Raw genomic sequence first — 20,917 nt, forward strand, 5'->3', positions numbered from 1 at the left:
TCTATTCTGTGAATTGTAAAACACCAGTTAGTGGATAGTGCACCCAAAAATGTAATTCCTTTTCATAATTTACTTAGCCTTCACTTATTAAACCTCTTTTTTTCTTATGAACACAAAAGAAGATATTGTAATATGTTGGTAACCGTTACCTATTGACTTCCATAATTTTTATTTTATTTTTTTTCATGGATGTCAGTGGTTACTGAATTCTGATATCTTCAGAATATCTTGTCTTGTGTTAAAAAGATAAAGGACTAGGAACCACTTGAGGGTGAGTAAATTATGGCTATATTTGAATTTTTAGGTGAACTATCCCTTTAGGTCACACTTAAAATGGTAGTTTACCCAAATTTATTTTGCTGTTACTCACCTTTAGGTCATCAAACTGACCTTTTTCAGCAAGAATGTTCACTTTAAATGTTTCTTAAATATCTGCGAACATATTATGGTGTTTTTATGCTTTAGAAGAGTCAAAAACGTACATACAGCACCTTTAAGTTATGTATGTTAATATTGAGTGGATGGAGGCTTTGTTTGGGATGCTGTGAAACCACAAGAATCAATTCTCCTGGCATTAAAAATGTATTATAATGGCAATTTTCTCCTTTTGCAGTAGCTGTGCAGACACTATGCAAAAGTGTTTAGTATAGATGTTTTGTGGACTTTAAAAAAAAATATTTGGGGTGCTTTGATAGTCAGCGTTATGAGTATTTAGTCATAGAGCTGTGGTTCCAACCAGGCTTTTCTCTGTGGCTCCATTCAATTCCCCTGATGCTCTGTGAATCGATTCTGGGGAGGTAGAGCTCATTAAGGTGCAGAGGTAAATGCAAGCTTGCACTTTTTGCAGGGGGTGTTGTGGGACTGCTGAGGTGGGCTTTCATCATCAGTAACTCCCCGTTGCAATACGACAACCTCGCAGAGTTACTACAAAAAAAAAAAGAAAAAAAAGTGAATCCAAGAATACTGAAGATGGATTGATAATCGAGAAAAATCACTGAGTTTGAGCTTTTTACAGTCTGTGTTTCAGATCAAAACTGTAGATTCTCTCATACTAGAAACTACACAGGAACTGTATATTGACATACATGTCAATGGTTACCTCATATATGTATAATGTATAAATAGATCTTAATATGTCAGATAAAGGTTTATAAAAGGGTCTTTAAATCTTTATCTCATATATTTTGATCTAATTTGATGTTTTTCAGTTATAATTTGTTGTGACGATAAATTAAATGTTTTAGTTAAATTAATAATAACATAATCCATGCTGAGAAAAGATATTAAATGAAGAAAATTAAGCATAAATTGCTCTTAAAGGAGGAAAATAACTTATTATTTAGGAACTTGTGTGTGTCAAGGGGGTTAAATGCATTAGATCTCGCAGTTTCACAGATTTTTTTTAGTGCAATTTGACATGCTTTTTTTTCACAGCACATTGTGTTCTGTGTCTTGATTAGCGCATTGTGTTCTGCGTCCTGATTGGCTGTAGACCATCGTCAATCAATCTCTGCTGTGTCTCCTGTACAGTACAGAATGCGTTCAGCTTCCCACATTGACATAAATCTTTGATGGCTAACAGTGACCAGACTCTAATGAAGTGCTGCACTGAATGTTTGCAAGTTTTCTCCCTAACAAATCCCATAATGTCGATGAAACATTCTGCACCATCAAAGGCACGCATGATAGCAACCAAAATGCAGGTAAAAATGCTAACCATCGCACAAAAATTTGGACTTCTGGAGATGCTAAAAGAAGGTTGAAGTTACGCGAGTTTACATGAAAGAAAGGTTTCAATGCCTTTCTAAGAAAATAGTGTAGTGAGGGGTTTTACAGCCTTAAAACATCTATAATAATTGTAAAAGATAAAGCAGACTACTTCACAGATTTCACCTATTGCGGGCTATTTTTAAAACTTAACTCACACGATTAACGAGGGACCACTGTATTTAATTTAATGTCCTTGTTTATGTTTGTTTTTTAATGGATTATTTATTTAAAATAAGGTTGCTGTTAGAAGAGGTCTTAGTGATACCAGCAGGAAGGGCTCTTACTATGTGAGTGGTTTATGTGAGTTCTAATGCCCCAGTATAGTGATGGGCACTCTATACTGTCACCAGCTATTTTTCCATCCAATACTTCGAATTAACTTTATGCGTCAAAGAGAACAAAATCGTCACTTCCTGATTAACTGGTGCCAAATATAAACACTAAAAACTAAATTTGCTGCAGTAGAAGAAGCTGTGTGTAAAGTGACAGTGATGCTGGACAACGGTGTGAGGATCCTTGTGCAGGTTTTAATAAACAGGATGGTCAGGCAAGCAGTGGTCAATACAGGAACAAACAGATGTGTATGGGCAATCCAGAGTTGTTGTCGAAAATAACAGGCAAGTGGTCAGAAGGCAGGCAGCGAGCAACGTAAACAAACAAAACAAAGCAAGGTCTAACACGGAAAACAAGGAAATGGAAAATGTGTCTTAATGTTCACATTCAGGATACAAGGCTTGGCAACTTCTGTGTGTTTCTGTGGTGTATAAATAGTCCAGTAATCAGTAAAATGAGCAGCTTCAGCAGTGCTAGTTAAATCAATGTAAACTTGGAGCAGGTGTGTGAGTGGGTATGACTGGATCTTGTAGTTCTCCAGTAATCTGCTTGGGCTAGATCTCTGGTGACTGTGACACTGTGTCAATTTTTTATGCCGACACACAATGAACGCGTGGTGGAGTTTATTGGCATGAGACAAGGAGCACAGACACTCCTGACGACGCTGGAGGTCATTAATAATATAATAACACGAATACTGAAATGGTTATGACATTTTAGAATGACCAAAACAACATTTCATATGTGTTACAATGCAGTCAGCCTGCTGGTTTATCAATTCACACAAATTTTTATCAGCACATGATCACTTAGAACAAAATCACATGATTTTTTTTATGTGCATACTGGAATTTGTTCAGTAAAAGTGTTTTCATTGCAGTTTATGCGCATCTTTTCTTATCGAATAAAAAGTTTATCCTACTTATTTATGAGCATACATTTTTTTATGCGCATTTTCAAAATGTATGCGCATCTTGGCGTTTCCATCAACCGCTTTTTTATTTTTATTTTTTATGGCCACATCCAAGATGCACATAAAAATTGATGGATGGAAAAGTAGCTAGTGAGCACCATCTTTCGGCAATAGAGTCTGGTTGCAGATTTGCACTTGCACTCTCAGACTTGCACTTAAGGCAACCGTGCTTCCTTTGCAATTGACGTCATTTACAATCAACATTTGTGCCGTTTTCTTACTGTTAAGTGAGTTCTCTTATCGAGTCGACCTCAAGATTGTGTTTGAGGACCTATAAAACTGGGATGGGATCATGTACTTTTTGACTTTTGAAGCTGCACTGAAACTGCGATTTCATATGGATGCACTCCTGCGCAGACACGTACAGTTGAAGTGAGAATTATTAGTCCCCCTGAAATATTAGCTCCCCTTTTTAATGGAGAGAAGATTTTTTTTTAGCACATTTCTAAACATAATAGTTTTTAGTATTTAGATTAACTAGGCAGGTTAGGGTAATTAGGCAAGTTATTGTGTAATGATGGTTTGTTCTGTAGACTATGGGGAAAAATACAGCTTAAAGGGGTTAATAATTTTGACTTTAAAATGGTTTTAAAAAATTAAAACTGCTTTTATTCTAGCCAAAATAAAGAAATAAGACTTTATCCAAAAGAAAAAATATTACCAGACATACTGTGAAAAATTCCTTGCTCTGTTAAACATAATCTGGGAAATATTACAAAAAAAAAAATTCAAAGGGGAGCTTCTTTATTTTTCTTTATTTTCTTTTATTTATTAAATGGTTTTATTCAATTATTTATCTACAGTCCTGTAAGTCTTTTATCTAAAACATTTTTATTATTTAGGTGAGAATGCTTTGCATTTTGAGTTTCATTTGTTCATTTAAGGGAGCTCATTAGGTTCCTTAAATGCTTTAAGAGGAAATGGTTGCTCAAGGCAAAAGGGGAAATACTTATTGGCAGCCTTAAATTCCTTAAGTTTATCTTTTTGTTTGTTCTTGCAACCCAACTTTTACTAAGGGTACCCTTAACCTTCAAACTGGGGGATTTTTTGGATAAGGACTTTCATGCAAACGAGCCCTGCACTATCCTGCCACATTGACTGTAAATGACGTCACTTGCAGAGGAATTGTGGGTGCCTGAGAGTGCAAGCCTTGGGGTGATCTGCAGCCAGACCCTTATCTCTTTCGGTCCTGACTCTCTCAACGTCAATAAATGTGTCCTATAAATATGTTACTTTTTAAAAATGTTTTATGTATTTGTTAGTTAGTTTTTATAAACTTACAGGACTTTTTTATTTCATTTTTAAATACTATTTTTGTTAATTAAAAACAGGAAAATTCGATTTTGGATTATATAACCTTAGATAATAAGGCTACAGTCTATATCCTCCATACAGGTGAAGAGAAGGTGAGGTCAGGCAGCATTAGTAGCTTGTGTACCATCTCTGGGAAACATAATTGCATGCCGTTTTATCAGCGTGCCCTCGGGTTCAGCAAACACTTCCTGAACCTTGGTAATTTCAGGCTAGAGCTTAGTAATAGGTTATACACTGATACTCTCACACAGATCCATATACTATGCTGACTGACAGACCGTCCTCTCTTCAAGCAGAAAATGAACAGATTGCTGTCATTTGTTTCCAGCTTTTAGCAGCATCACTACTAAAACACTTCAATGGCTGTCCCTCAGTGCTGGGTGGCTGAAAAATCATGCATGTGCTCTCAGAACACACTGTAGTTTTTAGCTGGCATTTTGAAACAGAGAACAATAGGGCTTGAAAAGGTTTTTCAGAACTGGCATTTTCATTTGTATGAGTGTGCGCGTGTGCTTCTGTTAACGTGGCATTCTGAGAAACAAGATTGAAGGTGCTTTTAGGACACCAGCGCGCTAAGATAATACACACACACACACACACACACACACACACACACACACAAATACACATTTACCTACTGTATATATCTAAATGAGTACTTTCTTCAGACTTTTGTTGTTTCTTGTAAATTAGACTGCAGAACTCACTTTTTTTCAGCTCATTCCCACGTTGCTACAGCGGAATGAACCGGCCATTAATCTGGCGTATGTTTTACTGGCGTACGTCCTTTCAGCCGCAGCCCAGCTCTGAAAGTACAACCCTGCTGGGAAACACCCACACACTCTCCTATTCACACACTACAGGCAATTTAGTTAATGCCATTCAACTATACTGCATGTTTTACCACATGCAAACTCTACACAGAAAGACTTCCTGATCTAGCCGGGACTCCAACCAACAACCTTCTTGCTGTGAGGCAACAGTGCTAACCACTTAGCCTCATTGCCGCCATACTGCAGAACTACACAGCAATTTATTTATTTTTTACTTCAAAAAATTACCTACTACACAGTAAGAAATACAAAATTACCCCATAATTTACCTCACCCTTAAGCAATATTCTGTGTATGAGAGTATATATCTTATACGACTGAATGCATGTCATTTTCAACTGACATATACGACATATGACACCAGACTCATTTATAGTGGAAGTTCTGGGAATAGACACATTTCATGGAAACCTCTCACTACACAGAAAAAAAATGACGAAAAATAAAGATAGTTGGATTTGCGCTACTGTATAGTTTTATTCAATTCAAGTTTATCGGTGTAGTGCTTTTCACAATAATTTTTGTTCTGAAGCAGCTACCAGAAGTCAGTGATTAGTCTAAAATTGTAAGTGTTTTTGTTACAAAAACACATCATTCTTATTTATAAAACATGCATTAACCCTTCTTGTGGCATAAATTGACAATGTATGTACTCTAGAAGCTTCACAATAAAAGTCACTATCCAACACCATTATACAGCAGCGAAGAGCCAGGATTAAAGTGTTTGTCTGACAGAAATAAATCATTTACACCGAGGGCGGCTTGAGGGTGGGTAATTTATAAGGTAATATTCATTTTTTGGTGAACTGTCCCATTTTTTGCCAGTTTAAGGATGGATGGATGGATGGACAGATGGACGGATGGACAAATGGATAGATGAATGAATGGATGGATGTATAGTTGAATAGATAGACGGACGGACGGACGGACGGACGGACGGACCGACGGACGGATGGACGGATGGATGGATGGATGGATGGACAGATAGGTAGATGGATGGATGTATGGATGGATAGACAGACAGAGATAGATAGATAGATAGATAGATAGATAGATAGATAGATAGATAGATAGATAGATAGATAGATAGATAGATAGATAGATAGATCCGTCCATCCATCTATTTAAGATGGATGGATGGATGGATGGATGGATGGATGGATGGACAGACGGATGGACAGATGGATAGATGAATGAATGGATGGATGTCTAGTTAAATAGATAGACGGATGAATGGACGGACGGACGGACAGATGTACAGATAGATAAATAGATGGATGAATATATGGATGGATGTATGGATGGACAGACAGACAGATGGACAGATAGATAAATGGATGGATGGATATATGGATGGATGTATGGATGGACAGACAGACAGATGGATAGATAGATAAATGGATGGATGGACGGACAGATAGATAAATGGATGGATGTATGGACGGTCGGACGGATGAATGGATACAGTAGATAGAACCTTTATTTTTTGATGGAACAAGATATTAATTGATGTAACACACTGATAAGACTGGTTTTCATCTAATATCCTAATGTCTTTGTGTTTGTGTGTGAAAGAGCAGGCAGTCTGAAGCTAACAGGCCATTAATCACTTAGCTCTATCAATAAGTGTTTTACTGTAATAGTGTGTGTCCCGTCTGATTTATTACCGACCTCTGCTCTCCTCTATCTCATCCTTTCTAATGAAGCCCAAACATCTGAAGACCTTCCGTGGAGAATGAATCTTCCACAGTACATGGTTTTATTGTTCTGACAGATTGAACCAGGATTTGCAGCTTAACTAATTTAAAGGGCAACATTCATTGAAAGAGATTTTGTGCCAGAATGTGCTTTAGAATATTTATAATCAAGTTCTGAATGTTTTGTCATGGAGTGTAACAAAATTAATTAGTTTAACTCTCCAAGAAGTTAGATTTTAAGGTCAGCAAGGTTATCTCTCCCTCTGTGGACAATATTCTTAATTGTGCTGTCAGTCATGTTCTCCGAATGTCTATTAACTTTAGTGCAAAACTTGTCCTGCACATGAATTATACATCAAATCATGCAGCTTTGTGAGGAACAGTGCGCTACATTTCTGTGCAATCAGGATCGCAAATTTCCACCTGGCAGGTGAGGAAAAGCTAATCCCATAGACTTTAACAAAGCTGTAAATACAGTAGAAACCAGAATATCATGAAGACAACACTCTAGCATATTGTTTTCCACCCAATATTATTTTTATATTATTTTTATTATTTAGTTTTTTTTATTCATTCATTCATTCATTCATTCATTCATTCATTCATTTTCCTTCAGCTTAGTTCCTTATTAATAGGGGTCACCACAGCGGAATGAACCACCAACTACTTCGGCATATGTTTTACACAGCCAATGCCCCTCCAGCTGCAACCCAACACCCATACACTCTCACATTCATACACACACACACACACACACACACACACACACTCATACACTATGGCCAATTTAGTCAATCCAATTCACTTATACTGAATGTCTTTGAACTGGGGGGAAACTAAAGCACCTGAAGGGGAGAACACGGGGAGAATGTGCTAACTCCACACAGTAATGCCTTCTGGCCCAGCCAGGACTCAAGCTAGCGACCTTCTTGCTGTGAGGCAACAGTGCTAACCACTGAGCCACCGTGCCGCTGAGTTTTATTTTACCACTATTTTAAGGTTTTATTTAATTTTCAGTTTATAGTTTTAGTTTCATGAATGGTTTTGTTAGTTCTAGTTTAGTTTTTATTTTGTAAACACATTTAGTTTTTATATTTTTAGTTTCAGTAATTTTAGTTTAACATTCAGACCACATGGAGTTGAATACATGTCATTCATTCATTCATTTTCTTGTCGGCTTAGTCCCTTTATTTAAAAAGGGGTCGCCACAGCGGAATGAACCGCCAACTTATCCAGCAAGTTTTTACGTAGCGGATGCCCTTCCAGCCGCAACCCATCTCTGGGAAACATCCACACACACATTCACAAACAAACTCATACACTACGGACAATTTAGCCTACCCAATTCACCTGTACCACATGTTTTTGGACTGTGGGGGAAACCCGAGAACCTGGAGGAAACCCACGCGAACGCAGGGAGAACATGCAAACTCCACACAGAAACACCAACTGAGCCGAGGCTCGAACCAGCGACCCACCGATCTTCTTGCTGTGAGGCGACAGCACTACCTACTGCGCCACTGCTTCGCCCGCTGAATACATGTATAATATGCAAATCCTTCATTTAGCGTGAAGTCGCTGCTCAGTGACAAATAGAAAACTGTCTGAACCTTTCATTTTCAAAATAAAAGTCTCACATACAGTACATTGTAAGTTAAATAAAAAATTCAAGTCAACTAAGGGAGAAAATGTTTCATTGTTGTCTTACAAGGAAACATTGTGTATTTTCAAACACAACCTTCTCCTTAGGGCTTGATAAACGACCTAAAGTACATGCAAATTCTTAGGGCGTGCCCAGTAAGTCACGCAACAGTCTGCTTTGTGTTCTGATGTGCCTGTTGTCCTCTGGGGTTTTACACTCATGAGATTTACATGAGAATGAGGAAACAGTGGTGGCTGAGGCTTACGGTCTGTTATCTCTGATCTCTTATTATTCCACTCTGCCTAAGTATTACCAGATTTCCTTTATAGGGCACCTTTAAATATGAATAAAGATCATTTGTTTTTGCTAGTTACAGTTTTGTTTGTTTTTACAGTATGTCATTTGTTTTTCTTTTTATTGTGAACTTTTTTATTTTAGTTAACAAAAAAGTTTTGACCAGTAGTTTTAGTCTAAAATAATTTTGTTTCCACTAATAATAAATTATTAATAATTCCTTCAGAATATCGAAATCTAATTTTAGTTTTAATTGCTTCGGCAACTTCCTTTGGGTTTTTGCGAGTGTATATATTTATTAGGCTGTGAAGTGGACAGTTGCCAGTGTTTATCCACAGGTTGGCCCTGATCCCAGAGTTCTTCTGGGTGAGCTGCTGTTGGCAGATTCTTAGGAGGACACACGTCCTCTGCATTCAAACATATGTAACTCTCACATCTGGACTGCTATTTAAACACAAACTTAGATCAGACCTTCAAATCACTCCATCACTCTTAAGATGCACTCACATTTACAGTTACTTGGCACAAATTCACAAGCAAAGTCCGTGATTGAAATCAGTGCAGTTGAGAGTTTTGCATGACACTGACAATAACTTCATACAGGTTTTGCTCATGATTAGATTGGTCATGCAAATTTAGTGCACTGACCAGCAGAAAGTATCTCTGTTGCATAGGACATCAGTGTCATCGTTGCTTTATACATTTATACACAGTTAAACCTTATTTTGCATTTAACATTTGTAAAACTACCAAATTTAAAACTGTGCAGTGGAATAACTTTGTTGAAATAAACCCATTTTATGGCAGTGAATCCAGAGAATTTTGTAATGGTCTAATTGTAGATACACATTATAATCTGCATATCATTTCAGTGATAGTTTTTCCATACATAGGTTTTCCATACATGTTAATTAAGTTTTTTTTTATATTCATTGAAATACATATTAGTGATGTTGTTGTTGTTTTTTAGTTATTGCATCCTATTATTTGTTTTTCTTTTAGAAAACAGTTAACAGAATATTGATCTACTTTATCTGTAATTAGTTTGTAATTGTAAAGTCTGCAGATACATAGTTTGCAAATGTAAAAAAGTATGATAGCTTGCAGCATAGCAGGTCTTGTGGTTCTTATACAGTTATAAATTACAAATAAGTATGTACAATATGATGGCATGATAGAAACTACACTTGGTGCAGTCTTGTTTAAGTAGTAAGAGTGTCCATTTTTGTGATAATGGAACTCTTGATAGTTCTATTGTCAGATGTTTGTACCCAAAAAGCCACGTTACACCAGATTAACTGTTGGGCAACTTTACTATATTGTTAAAGGCAAAATATGTATGATTTGTTTTTATTAAAAAAGTGGTCAACTGTGGCATAACAAATGTCCAGATGCTTTTGTGTTTGTCTTTCATCAGAAATGGCTTCAGAGTTCTCATTTTGCTTTCAGCATTGCTGTCCTCTACAACTATCACTGCATAAATGCTTTTCATACTTTTGTCTTGTTTCTTGTCTAAATGTGTAGAAGGAAATCTTAAATCAAGAAGCATTTTCTAGACAAGCACAAATGAATGTCTTGTTTTATGAAATAATATACCATAATTAAGTGAATAATCTGTCAGTGGTGTAAGCAAAATAAGCATACCCTCATTGGCAGATTTTTTTGCTTATTTAAAGGAAAAACTTGCTTAATTTTGGTATAATATTTCTTTAAACAAGACAATCATTTTGCTTGTCTAAAAAATGTTTCTTGATTTAAAAATGTTTCGATATTTTGACTAGACACAAGACAAAAAAATCTTGTCTTGTGATTTTTATTTATTTATTTATTTTTATTTATTTATTATTTTTTTTAAGTGATGATAAGTTTTCAATACTTATAGGGCTGGCCGATACTGCAAAAAAAATGATCATGATATCATGCTTCATATCATTCGTTATCTATAATTACTGAATATTTTTTAACAATACATTTAGGAATATTATGTTTTTTTTTACCCACTTTATTGTAATTTACCAACGTTACTAAGGTAAATTAAGTTTAAATAGTCAAAACCAAAAATATTTAAACAAAATATCTGATCTTTTTATAATAAAATAAACTTAAGTATTAAAGAGACTCTTAAACTTGATGAATAAAATGTTACAAAGTGTGTGCAATGGTAAAGGTAGTTCAACATTTGTAGGGTGTGAATAATAATGATACAGTGAACCTCATCTCTGTAAACAACACAAATTATGATTATCAAATCTGAGCTTTCAAATAAATGAACCAACCATCATTATTCAAATACACGCTGAACTAAATGTGAAGTTGAATGACTATATTACCCCCTATGCTAAAAAAAATCTTTCAGATGGAGAGCTTGTGGTTGGGATGCACAAGAAAAGAAACCAAAAAGCCACTCTGGTGACATCCTTTTTTATCTCCTTACTGTTGCTGTACAGCTCTCATTTTCGCAGATCAATTGTTATTCTTACCTAAAGCGCCAAGCCCTTGGTTTCCTTTACCATTTTCTTTGGCGTCGTAACTAGGTGACTGTTTTCTCAGAGGATGACAAATGTACAAATCATCTTTGCCGCTCCGATGCAAGTTTAGGGAGAAAACACTGCAGTGTTTGCATGTGCTGTGTTTGTCTAAGGTAATTAGTCTGCCTTTACTGAAATGTGTACATTCCATACAAAGTGTGAAGCAGATTGGTTAGTTCTACTCACATGAATTGCAGTGCGCTCTCGGCATTCAGGAAATTCAAACTGACACCCTAAAGCTTATTGGCATTGCTTCCAAGGTGTGCGCTCAGCAGCCACATTAGAATAAAACTATAACGCTTCATACTGAAACTACATACCAAATCTTTTTTTTTTTATTATTGATAAAGGTGTTCGGTCAATAAATACCGATATCTATTTCATCGCCCAGCCCTACTTACTTAGCTCATCTATGAACATGATTGCTGCAGGAGGCCTGTAGAATGTAATTAAGATAAAACTCCCATTATTTCCACAACTCAGTCATGGTGCCTTTGTTTGTTGTGAATATGCGCTCTCTAGTGGCGGATATTATATACTTTGCTTTTAAAGACATACTGTACTTTCAGAGATGAATTGAAGTGTTTACTGGTGTGGCCCGGTTGTGGTCGCTAACAGTGGATAATTTAATATTAGTTTATTAACACTGAGCCTCCTAATCATGATTTGCAAAAAAAGGAGTAAGACTTTTTTTTTCCATCTTTAGAGAACTTGAGAATTTAGAGCTGCAGATGATGAAACTGCACACGCTTCAGTAAACAAAGCATCATCATCTGCTGATGTGGTTGGTAGATGTCATTATAATGATATTTATTTTTATTGTTCTTGGTTGAAAAGGCTTTTTATCTCAGCACTGCAGTCTGTGTACAGTAGCATTATTTTAGCTAAAAGCTCGTGCACACGTTCGCTGACGTATTACAGATGACGCTGGCTTAATTTACAGTCTTTTCTTCCCTGGAAATGTCACAGTGCCAGTTGTGTAGCTCACACATTGTGATTGTACCTGCTGGCGCAGTGATGCTCTTTTCTCCTGCTGCGGGTAGAGCTGTATTTGGCATGTTGGAGTCACTGCACAGCAGCTAATGAGACTACACAAGCTGTCCTCTATTAACTGAAAGCACCTCACCGGCACTGCAGACTGACACGAGTGTGTGTGTGTGTGTGTGTGTGTGGATCTGTGTGTGTGTGTGTGTGTGTGTGTGTGTGTGTGTGTGTGCGTGTGCGTGTGCGTGTGCGTGTGCGTGTGCGTGTGTGTGTGTGTGTGTGTGTGTGTGTTGTTGCGCAAGGACGTCTGTCAACCTGGATGTGTCCGACTGCATGCACACAAATACCAGACCAACATTCATTATGGTGGATGCAGCTATGTGCACAGAATCAAAATAGATGTTTTGAATTAACTGGTTTTGCCATGCATGTGGTTTTATATCAGAACTGGATTCAGAATATCTGAATGGTCATCTGTTTTTTTTTGTTTTTTTTTTTTTATCTCTGCCTCTGGACGCGTGGTAATTTATCATCCCCAACAACCTGTATTCTTCCTTGATCCCTGCTCCCTGCTCGAAATGTAGGTCTGAGACAGACAGAGCTTTTATCTGTCTAGAAGGTTCCAGATCCTTAAGGGAGAAGGTGTCTTTTTTTGTGAATTACAGTAGAAGCTGAAAAGTGGCTTAGGGTGTGGCAGGTTTGGTTTGATTAACTTCGTCTTTACATTGTTTTCTATGTGTTTATAAGCAATGTGAACAGATGCCAGTGTCCATAATCCCCCACAAAATAATGTTTACAATTCTAAAAGATGTTGCACGGCATGACACTTTGTGCTTTAGGCTGCTTTCACACTAGCATTTTTGGTCGGCACACGGGTTCATTTAATGTCTGAGTATGGTACGTTCAGCATGACCGTGTCTCTTGAACTCTGGTGGCACCCGTGAACACAAGTCCACCTGAAAGAGGTGGTCTGGGTACGGTTTGTGTTAACTCTGGTACAATTCACTTCTGATATGAATGCAATCATACTAAATAGCATAAGTGAACCGCCAACTGTTCAACAAACTTTAGTTTTCGATAACGTTCATTCGTGTGTGCTTCTTTGTAAATCACTTACCTTGGTGACAAACAGAATTGACTCAGTGAAAACGGTAATAAATTCTGCATGTCTCAACTAAAAAGAACTTCTGCAGACTGAACATTTTAATGTTTTTTATCTTATCTTATCTTATTTTATTCTATTTTGCGACAGAAAGGTGGCTCTCTGTGTTTTAGCTGTGATAACAGAATCAAAAGATTCAGTAAAAGCAGAACCTAGCAACTACTCTACACAAAACAGTAGCTTGAAGACGCAAGTGTACCAGGGTTCAGAAGCAAAAGAGACAATGTGAACACAAACCAGCCAAAGGGGACTATCGAACTTGGGTTCGAACCAGGCATTCGGACCAAGTGTGAAAGCACCCTTAATTTGGTTCCTTTAAATAAGCATGAACATTGCCATCTGAACCTTAGTGGGCTGCAAACAATTGGACTAAGATCATTGTGTAAAGATGTTTCTCAGTCGGCTTCAAAATAATTCAAGTTTAGCTGAAAACCTAACTTAAGAAAATTATAAAGTAAAACAAATGGCTGCCTTTTGTTGTTGTTGTTGTTGTTGTTGTTGTTGTTGATTCAACTAAACAACAGTTTTTTACTCCTAATGACTAAAAATATAAAGTTCAACTTTTTATAAATAAATAAAAAATAGTTAAAACCTGACAAAAGTATTAAAATTGGTCAAAACAACAAAATACATTTGGTGTCAAGACTTTTGGTCATTTATTTTTTTTACAGTGTATGGTACATATAGTGAACACACAAACATATATTCATAAAAATATACATTTTCAAATAGGGGAGTACTCATTTATGTTGCGCACTGTATATACTGTGTTTATACATACATTGCTCAACATAAAGTACACCTCATTTTAAAAATGAATCTTTTATGAATATAGTAACAAATATAGGCAATATATTTTGGTTCATTTAAACAAAGCAGATATGTTTAACAGATATTTTTTTCTAATAATATTTTAGTCCTAGAACATCTTATAAAAAAATAATACATTTAAATTCAAGTGAAATATTGACAAAATTTAAATTAAATTTAAAGTTTTTTTGTTTTTCTTAATTTTTCCTCTTTTGTTACATTTTTATTTAATATTTTTCTCTAACATATAAGTTTGGGTGTATTAATTTTTTATATTTTTTGTTAGTTTTTTGTCCGATTAGCTCCAGGTTTGGCTTAAGTGCTGGCTAAACTAATATATATATATATAAATTCTCAAATAAATTATTGTAAGCATCATATATAAAATATGAATTTAAAAGAGAGATCTATGAGGGATGTACTTATATATGCTGAGCACTGTATATGCCCAGGGGTATGAACAATTTCTGGCTTGACTGTACTCTAAGAATGCAAGCAGATGATCCATTTCTGACATTAGTCATATACATTTTGTTTGTAGCTCTAGGGTCTTTTTAAAACAGCTTTGATAGCATGCTTTTTACCTCACTTGAGTCTGTGTATTTCTATTTTTTTGTTAAACACCAAGAATACAGCCTTCTACATCTAAGCTGTATGAAAAAGCAACCTCTGAGCTTAATTCCTCAGTGAGACACTTTCCTCACGCTTGTCTAACTGTATTTTTATCCTGCTGTATTTACCTTTCCATCCCCCTCCAGTGGTCAGTAGTTAACAATCAATCCTTTCCTCAATTCTCATATGTTTACTTCACGAGGCGAATTCCCTTCATATGCTTGAGAAATCCGCAGCGCAGTCAAAGCTGAGATATTCTCCGGATTTGTGGCTTGTTTACCTTAAAGCGAGCTAATACGCTGCAGATTGAAAACACAAAGCCGACATCAAGAGGGAAAATCCAGCATGGCTTTTGATCTGGACTAGTTTGTGGGGAGGGAGGGGCCTTTAAGGCAACAGACTCCGCCCATTATGGAGCTCCAGCCAATGGCAACAGGTCTGGAGGAGAGCTTGTGTTTGTGTGAGAGAGGGAAGAGAGTGTCAGTGTGTGTGTGTGTAGGGAGCGGTCAATCTCTCTCTCTCGCTGCTGCAGTCTGAGCATCCTCAGGAGTGAGACTCTGTTTTTATTCTCTCTTTCATTCATTCATGCTTATTTTCATTGCGCTTTCTTCCTTTAGCCTCTCGTTTTTCATGTGTTGCTGATTCTTCTCTGTTAGTGGCAGTGTGTTTGCAAGCACGTGTGTTTGTGTGCGTGTGTGTGTTCATGAAGCATGTCTTCAAGGTTTCAGTTGGTCTATTTGAAGTATGCTACATTTATTTAATAGTCCAGTGCATGATATTTTGATGTCAACATTGTCTGGACAACTTACAAAGCGAATTGCTTTCACTGCTTGAACTTTTTTAAGTTATGGAATGATCCTGATGGTGTTCCTGATCTTCTGAAGGATTGTGTGTTCAGCAGTCTCTTTTCATTTGAGTGGATTTGTTCGGGATGACTGCGTTTCTCGCTGCGGGATTGTTTTGGGTTTTCTACTTTATCCTCCGTCTGAGCTTTGCTGCACTCTGAGAATCTTTAATCTGCTTCCCTCTCTTTTCTTCTGCATCTTTTTGTTGAATTTGAATTGTTTAGAGGTTTTCTGTGTGTGTTTTTTTAAATAACATTGAGGCCGTTTGAGGAAAAGGTAGAGCTCGGTTTCCAAAAAGGTGGGAGTGATTTGAATAATTCTGTATACTGTATTTTTGGCTTGGAGAAATTGCGGATATGTTTTTCTTGCTGCTGATTGCAGCATCATAATAATTGTCCTTGATCTTGCTCTCCCAGCCTGAGGCTTAATGACAAAATTTACTTGTCATCTGACCTTTGAGTTCCTGCAAGGGCAGCTCAAATCAGCCAAATTCCTCAGCTGAACCTCTCTTGATCCTCATGCTCATTTAAAGCAATCATCAGATCATCTCCTTGATTGGTGGTTTAGTACAGTTATTTGCATTTTATAGGCCAAATTCTTTTCTTATGCTTGTGGTATCCAAAGCTGAGATATTCACTGCATTTGGCTTGTTTACCTTTAAGCAAGCTAATGCGATGCAGACTGAAAACGCAAAGCTGACATCAAGAGAAAAAAACCAAATGGATCTGGGAAAACAACGGAATGAAAAAGCAAAGCAAACAGGAGGTAAATCATCAGTACCGTGTTGCTCAGTTGGAGTAGTGCTGTGTTGGGTCCGTCAGGCTGGTGTGGTTGGTTTAATGGTGTTCAGGCTAGGCTCTGGGGCATTGCTGCTGCTGCTGAGAGCTCTACTGTAGTTCAACACTTGGTGCATGTGTGTGTGTGTGTGTGTGTGTATAGCCTACAGTTGAAGTCTGAATTATTAGCCCCCCTATTTATATATTTTTTCTCCCATTTCTGTTTTACGGAGTGAAGATTTTTTTTCAACACATTTCTAAACATAATATTTTTAATAACTCATTTCTAATAACTGATTTATTTTATATTTGCCATGATGACAGTAAATAATATTTGACTAGATAATTTTCAAGATACTTCCATACAGCTTAAAGTGACATTTAAAGTGACATTTAACTGGGTTAATGAAGTTAACTAGGTTTGGGTAATTAGGCAAGTCATTGTATAACGATGGTTTGTTCTGTAGACTATCAAAAAACATATAGCTTAAAGGTGCTAATAATTTTGACCTTTAAATGTTTTATTTTTATTATTAAAAAGTGCTTTTATTCTAGCCGAAATAAAACAAATAAGACTTTCTTCAGAAGAAAAAATATTATCAGACATACTGTGAAAGTTTCCTGAATCTGGGAAATATTTGTAAAAAAAAATTCAAAAGGCTGAATAATTCTGACTTCAGCTGTATGTGTGTGTTTGCATTGGTCTCAGCAGTAGCCGGAACAGTAATTCTCTGCTGAGACAGGCCTGAGGTGTGCAGCATCCTCCACATGCTGTGCACTACACTTTCTAAAAAAAAGGTGTAATGCAGTGTTACCTATTTATGCCTAAAAGTGTGCATATTGCTGCTTTAAAGGTTGTTATTAGTACTGAACATGTGGAATAGGCATGCATGGATGGTCCTTAGCTTTTGCAAAGCTAGCACCCCAAAGACAAGCTTTTATAAATTTTTTGTATTCTGAGAGTGTACATTACCTGCTGAAAAACCTTTGAGGGAAAATGTGTTGTTTTAAGCTTAAAATATGTTTATATACAGTAAGACACAGTATTTATTATTTCAGTAATAATTCTGTTTGATCTAGATTTGTTCAACACATTTTATACATATTTAAAAAAAAAAGGATTTTAAGAGCTTAACTACACTGTTAAAATATCTGTTAATTAGCAGTTTTGGTATTTTGTGATTTACTTGATTTTTTTCCATTGATTTGCGGTTGTCAATTGCATTGTGGGACTTAAATCACTGCTCTCTTGACTTCTGATGTTGAAAATTCAACTCTACAGTTTAACAAAGTGACTTTTATTGACATTTAGTTGTTAGAAATAATATACAAATAATTAAGTCTGTAAAATAACAGAGTATTTACTGGCAGTTTATTACAACATTTTTTGTACCGTAATATGCAACACCAACCCAGACAATATATCTCTTTAAACTATTAAAAATTATAATAAAAGTCACTATTCAAACTTTTCAAGGTTAAAAGTTGTTGGAAGAAAGATCAAGGTCCCACAATGTAATTCAAAAGCATGAATAAATGGAAACAAAAACATGAATCACAAAATATGTAAAACTGGTATGGACATTTTTTACAATTTAGGTTATTTGGTTGACTAAGCAGGTTATTGCACACCAGCGTTTTGGTCTGTAGCCAATTGAAAAAGGGGCTTACTCTGTGAAAAATGTGGGGAAAATGTCCTTGCTCTGTATACAAATTTCACAGGAGAGCTAATTATTTTGTCTTTAACTGTGCATACAGAATAGAACTTTTGAAAATCCTCTATTATAATTTGCAGTTAAGTGGATGAGTAAAACTGATGACTATTCTTTCTAAATGGAAAACAAACTGGCATAAAATATGAAGACGTTACCTTTTTTTGTATTTTCAGACATGTTTAGATTTATTTGTACAGCCTATTCAAATGTTATCACCCGATTGAACTGGCGTTATCAGTGGTTATCAGCTGAAAGAAATGGGCCAAAAGGGGCCTTCTGCGCCTACTGGTTGGCTCAAAAGGCTGTTATCATCCATCCACATTGTTGATCAGATATGGATCACATCTGGAAAGTTAGCAAGAATTATTTATATTATGTATTAAATTTCCCACTATTTGTATTTAATTAACGTCTACCCGAACCCTGCGTCTGGAGTTTTCTCTTTAGCTAATTAACTATGGATGGATGATTAAAGCTCTCTGAGCCTACCAGTAGGCGTAGAAGGCCCCTGCTGGCCCATATACAGTGGAAATTAAAATCATTAGCCCCCGTTTGATTGTTTTTTTTCTTTCTTTTCTAAATATTTCCCAAATGATGTTTAACAGAGCAAGGACATTTTCACAGTATGTCTGATAATATTTTTTTTCTTCTGGAGAAAGTCTTATTTGTTTTATTATGGCTAGAATAAAAGCAGTTTTTAATGTTTTAAAACCCATTTTAGGGTCAACTATAGTCTTGCCTAAAAGTTGCTTAATTCTTCTAACTTGCCTAGTTAACATTAATCCTGTAAATGTCACTTTAAGCTGTATAGAAGTGTCTTGAGAAATATCTAGTCAAGTATAATTTACTGTCATCATGGCAAAGATAAAAATAAATCCGTTATTAGAAATTAGTTGTTAAAACTTTTATGTTTAGAAATGTGTTGAAAAAAATCTTCTCTCCGTTAAACAGAAATTGGGGAAAAAAATAAACGGGGGGACTAATAATTCAGGGAGGCTAATAATTCCGACTTCGACTGTATATCAGCTCATTCCCTTCAGTAATAACATTCAAAGAGGGTGAATTTTTAGACAACGCAATACAAATGTTTTAACTTCAGAAGAGTCAATGGAGCAACCAATAATAAATGAAAATGTTTGTTATTCTAACCAAAAACGACATATATTTGTATTTTAAAATGTAATGTGTAATCGTAATATGACCTTTATTGAATAAAATAATACTATTAATTTACTCAAACCAGTACCTAATAAATCCTGTGTTTTGCACAATTGCTTTGGCCCATTTTTCAAGACTTAACATTCTCTGAACTGTAAGTAAATATCTTAAAACTGTTTCCTGGAACCTCAGGATGGTACACAGACAAAAATAAATAAATACATGAACATTTATACAGTACATTTATTTGTGTACAAATGTATTACATGCAAAGTGCAATCTTGCTTGTCCAATTACCATATTGTATATTTCATATTTCTTATGTTACCACAAATAAACCAAAAAAACTACAAAATATCATCCATGTTGGCATTGCCAGAGATTCTTCTTTTAAGTTGCTCTTCCACAAGCATGTTACTGCAGTTCAGGATTGTGAATGTAGTGATTTTGGGCAATCGCTACCAAAGTTTATTAATAAATAGATAATGCAAATTGCATTGCAACTAGAGGTCATTTACCAATTTAGCAGACATTACAAGCAGTGTCAGTATCAGATATTTATGGTGTAAACATGTTTGATAATTTAATAACTGGTTTTGAGTTAGATGGCTTACATGATGAAAAATGATTAAGAAGTTGTGACGAGTTTGGCAGTTTAAATGAGAATCGACTCATTAGTTTTGATGCACAAGCTTTATGAAATTAGTTTTTGTCTAAATGACAGACAATTGTACTTACTGTTTCCACACATGGGCCAAAGCATAAGCCATTTGAAATTGCATATGCTTTTTCATATACAATTTCAATAAGAAATGCCACTCTGAAGTGAACAATAAGCTAATGCTAATAAGCAAAGGGCTTGATGAATATTTTAATCGACTATTTTATATGAGAATTGTGTCCTCAATCAGGTGGAAATGATTCTGGATGATCCAACTCATTTTTTGTTTCCACATTATGAACTGCTACCCTCTGGTAGGAGATAAAGAGTCCCAAAGTGTAGGCTGAACCGAAATGTAGCTGTTTTACTGGGTTTATTTAACAATTTATCTTAATTAGCATTATAACTATTGTAATTACTGTATATTGTATTGGTTTTATTGTTTTTTTTAATGGAATGTCTGCAGCAAAATGGTGATGTCCAAAAAAATGTCCTATCAAGGACAGCAAAGCTTTAATACTACTAATACTACTATTACTACTACTACTACTACTACTAATGGTTCAGAGATCTACACTTATTGTTTTAAAAAATAAAAATTTCAATGGCGAATTAAGCCAAAGCAATCGAGAAAAACTGTAAAAACAATTATACTACGTGATATTTTTGATTAATTAATTATTCGGGTCTAAGACAACACACAACAGATAATTCTATAAAACATCTTTTTTTTGTATTCTATTGAATTTTCTGTAGAATTTCACTTTAATAAAATTGATATTCATGCAAAATATTTCTTAAATTATCTTA

At 35.7% G+C, this 20,917-nt stretch overlaps 1 protein-coding gene across 7 annotated transcripts in view; it reads left to right on the forward strand.

Annotated features, from left to right (window-relative positions):
• The window catches only part of dlg2 (discs, large homolog 2 (Drosophila)), a gene marked incomplete at its 5' end in the record, with an annotated part of 395,575 nt that overhangs the window by 331,185 nt on the left and 43,473 nt on the right, over positions 1 to 20,917 (forward strand). Inside the window, 1 exon segment of one of the 7 annotated variants that reach the window (NM_001443112.1) lies at positions 15,436 to 15,501. 7 annotated transcript variants of the gene reach the window in all.

This window comes from Danio rerio, chromosome 10, assembly GCF_052040795.2.
Source record: "Danio rerio strain M-AB ecotype USA chromosome 10, GRCz13ab, whole genome shotgun sequence".
NCBI classification, from domain to species: Eukaryota; Metazoa; Chordata; class Actinopteri; order Cypriniformes; family Danionidae; genus Danio; species Danio rerio.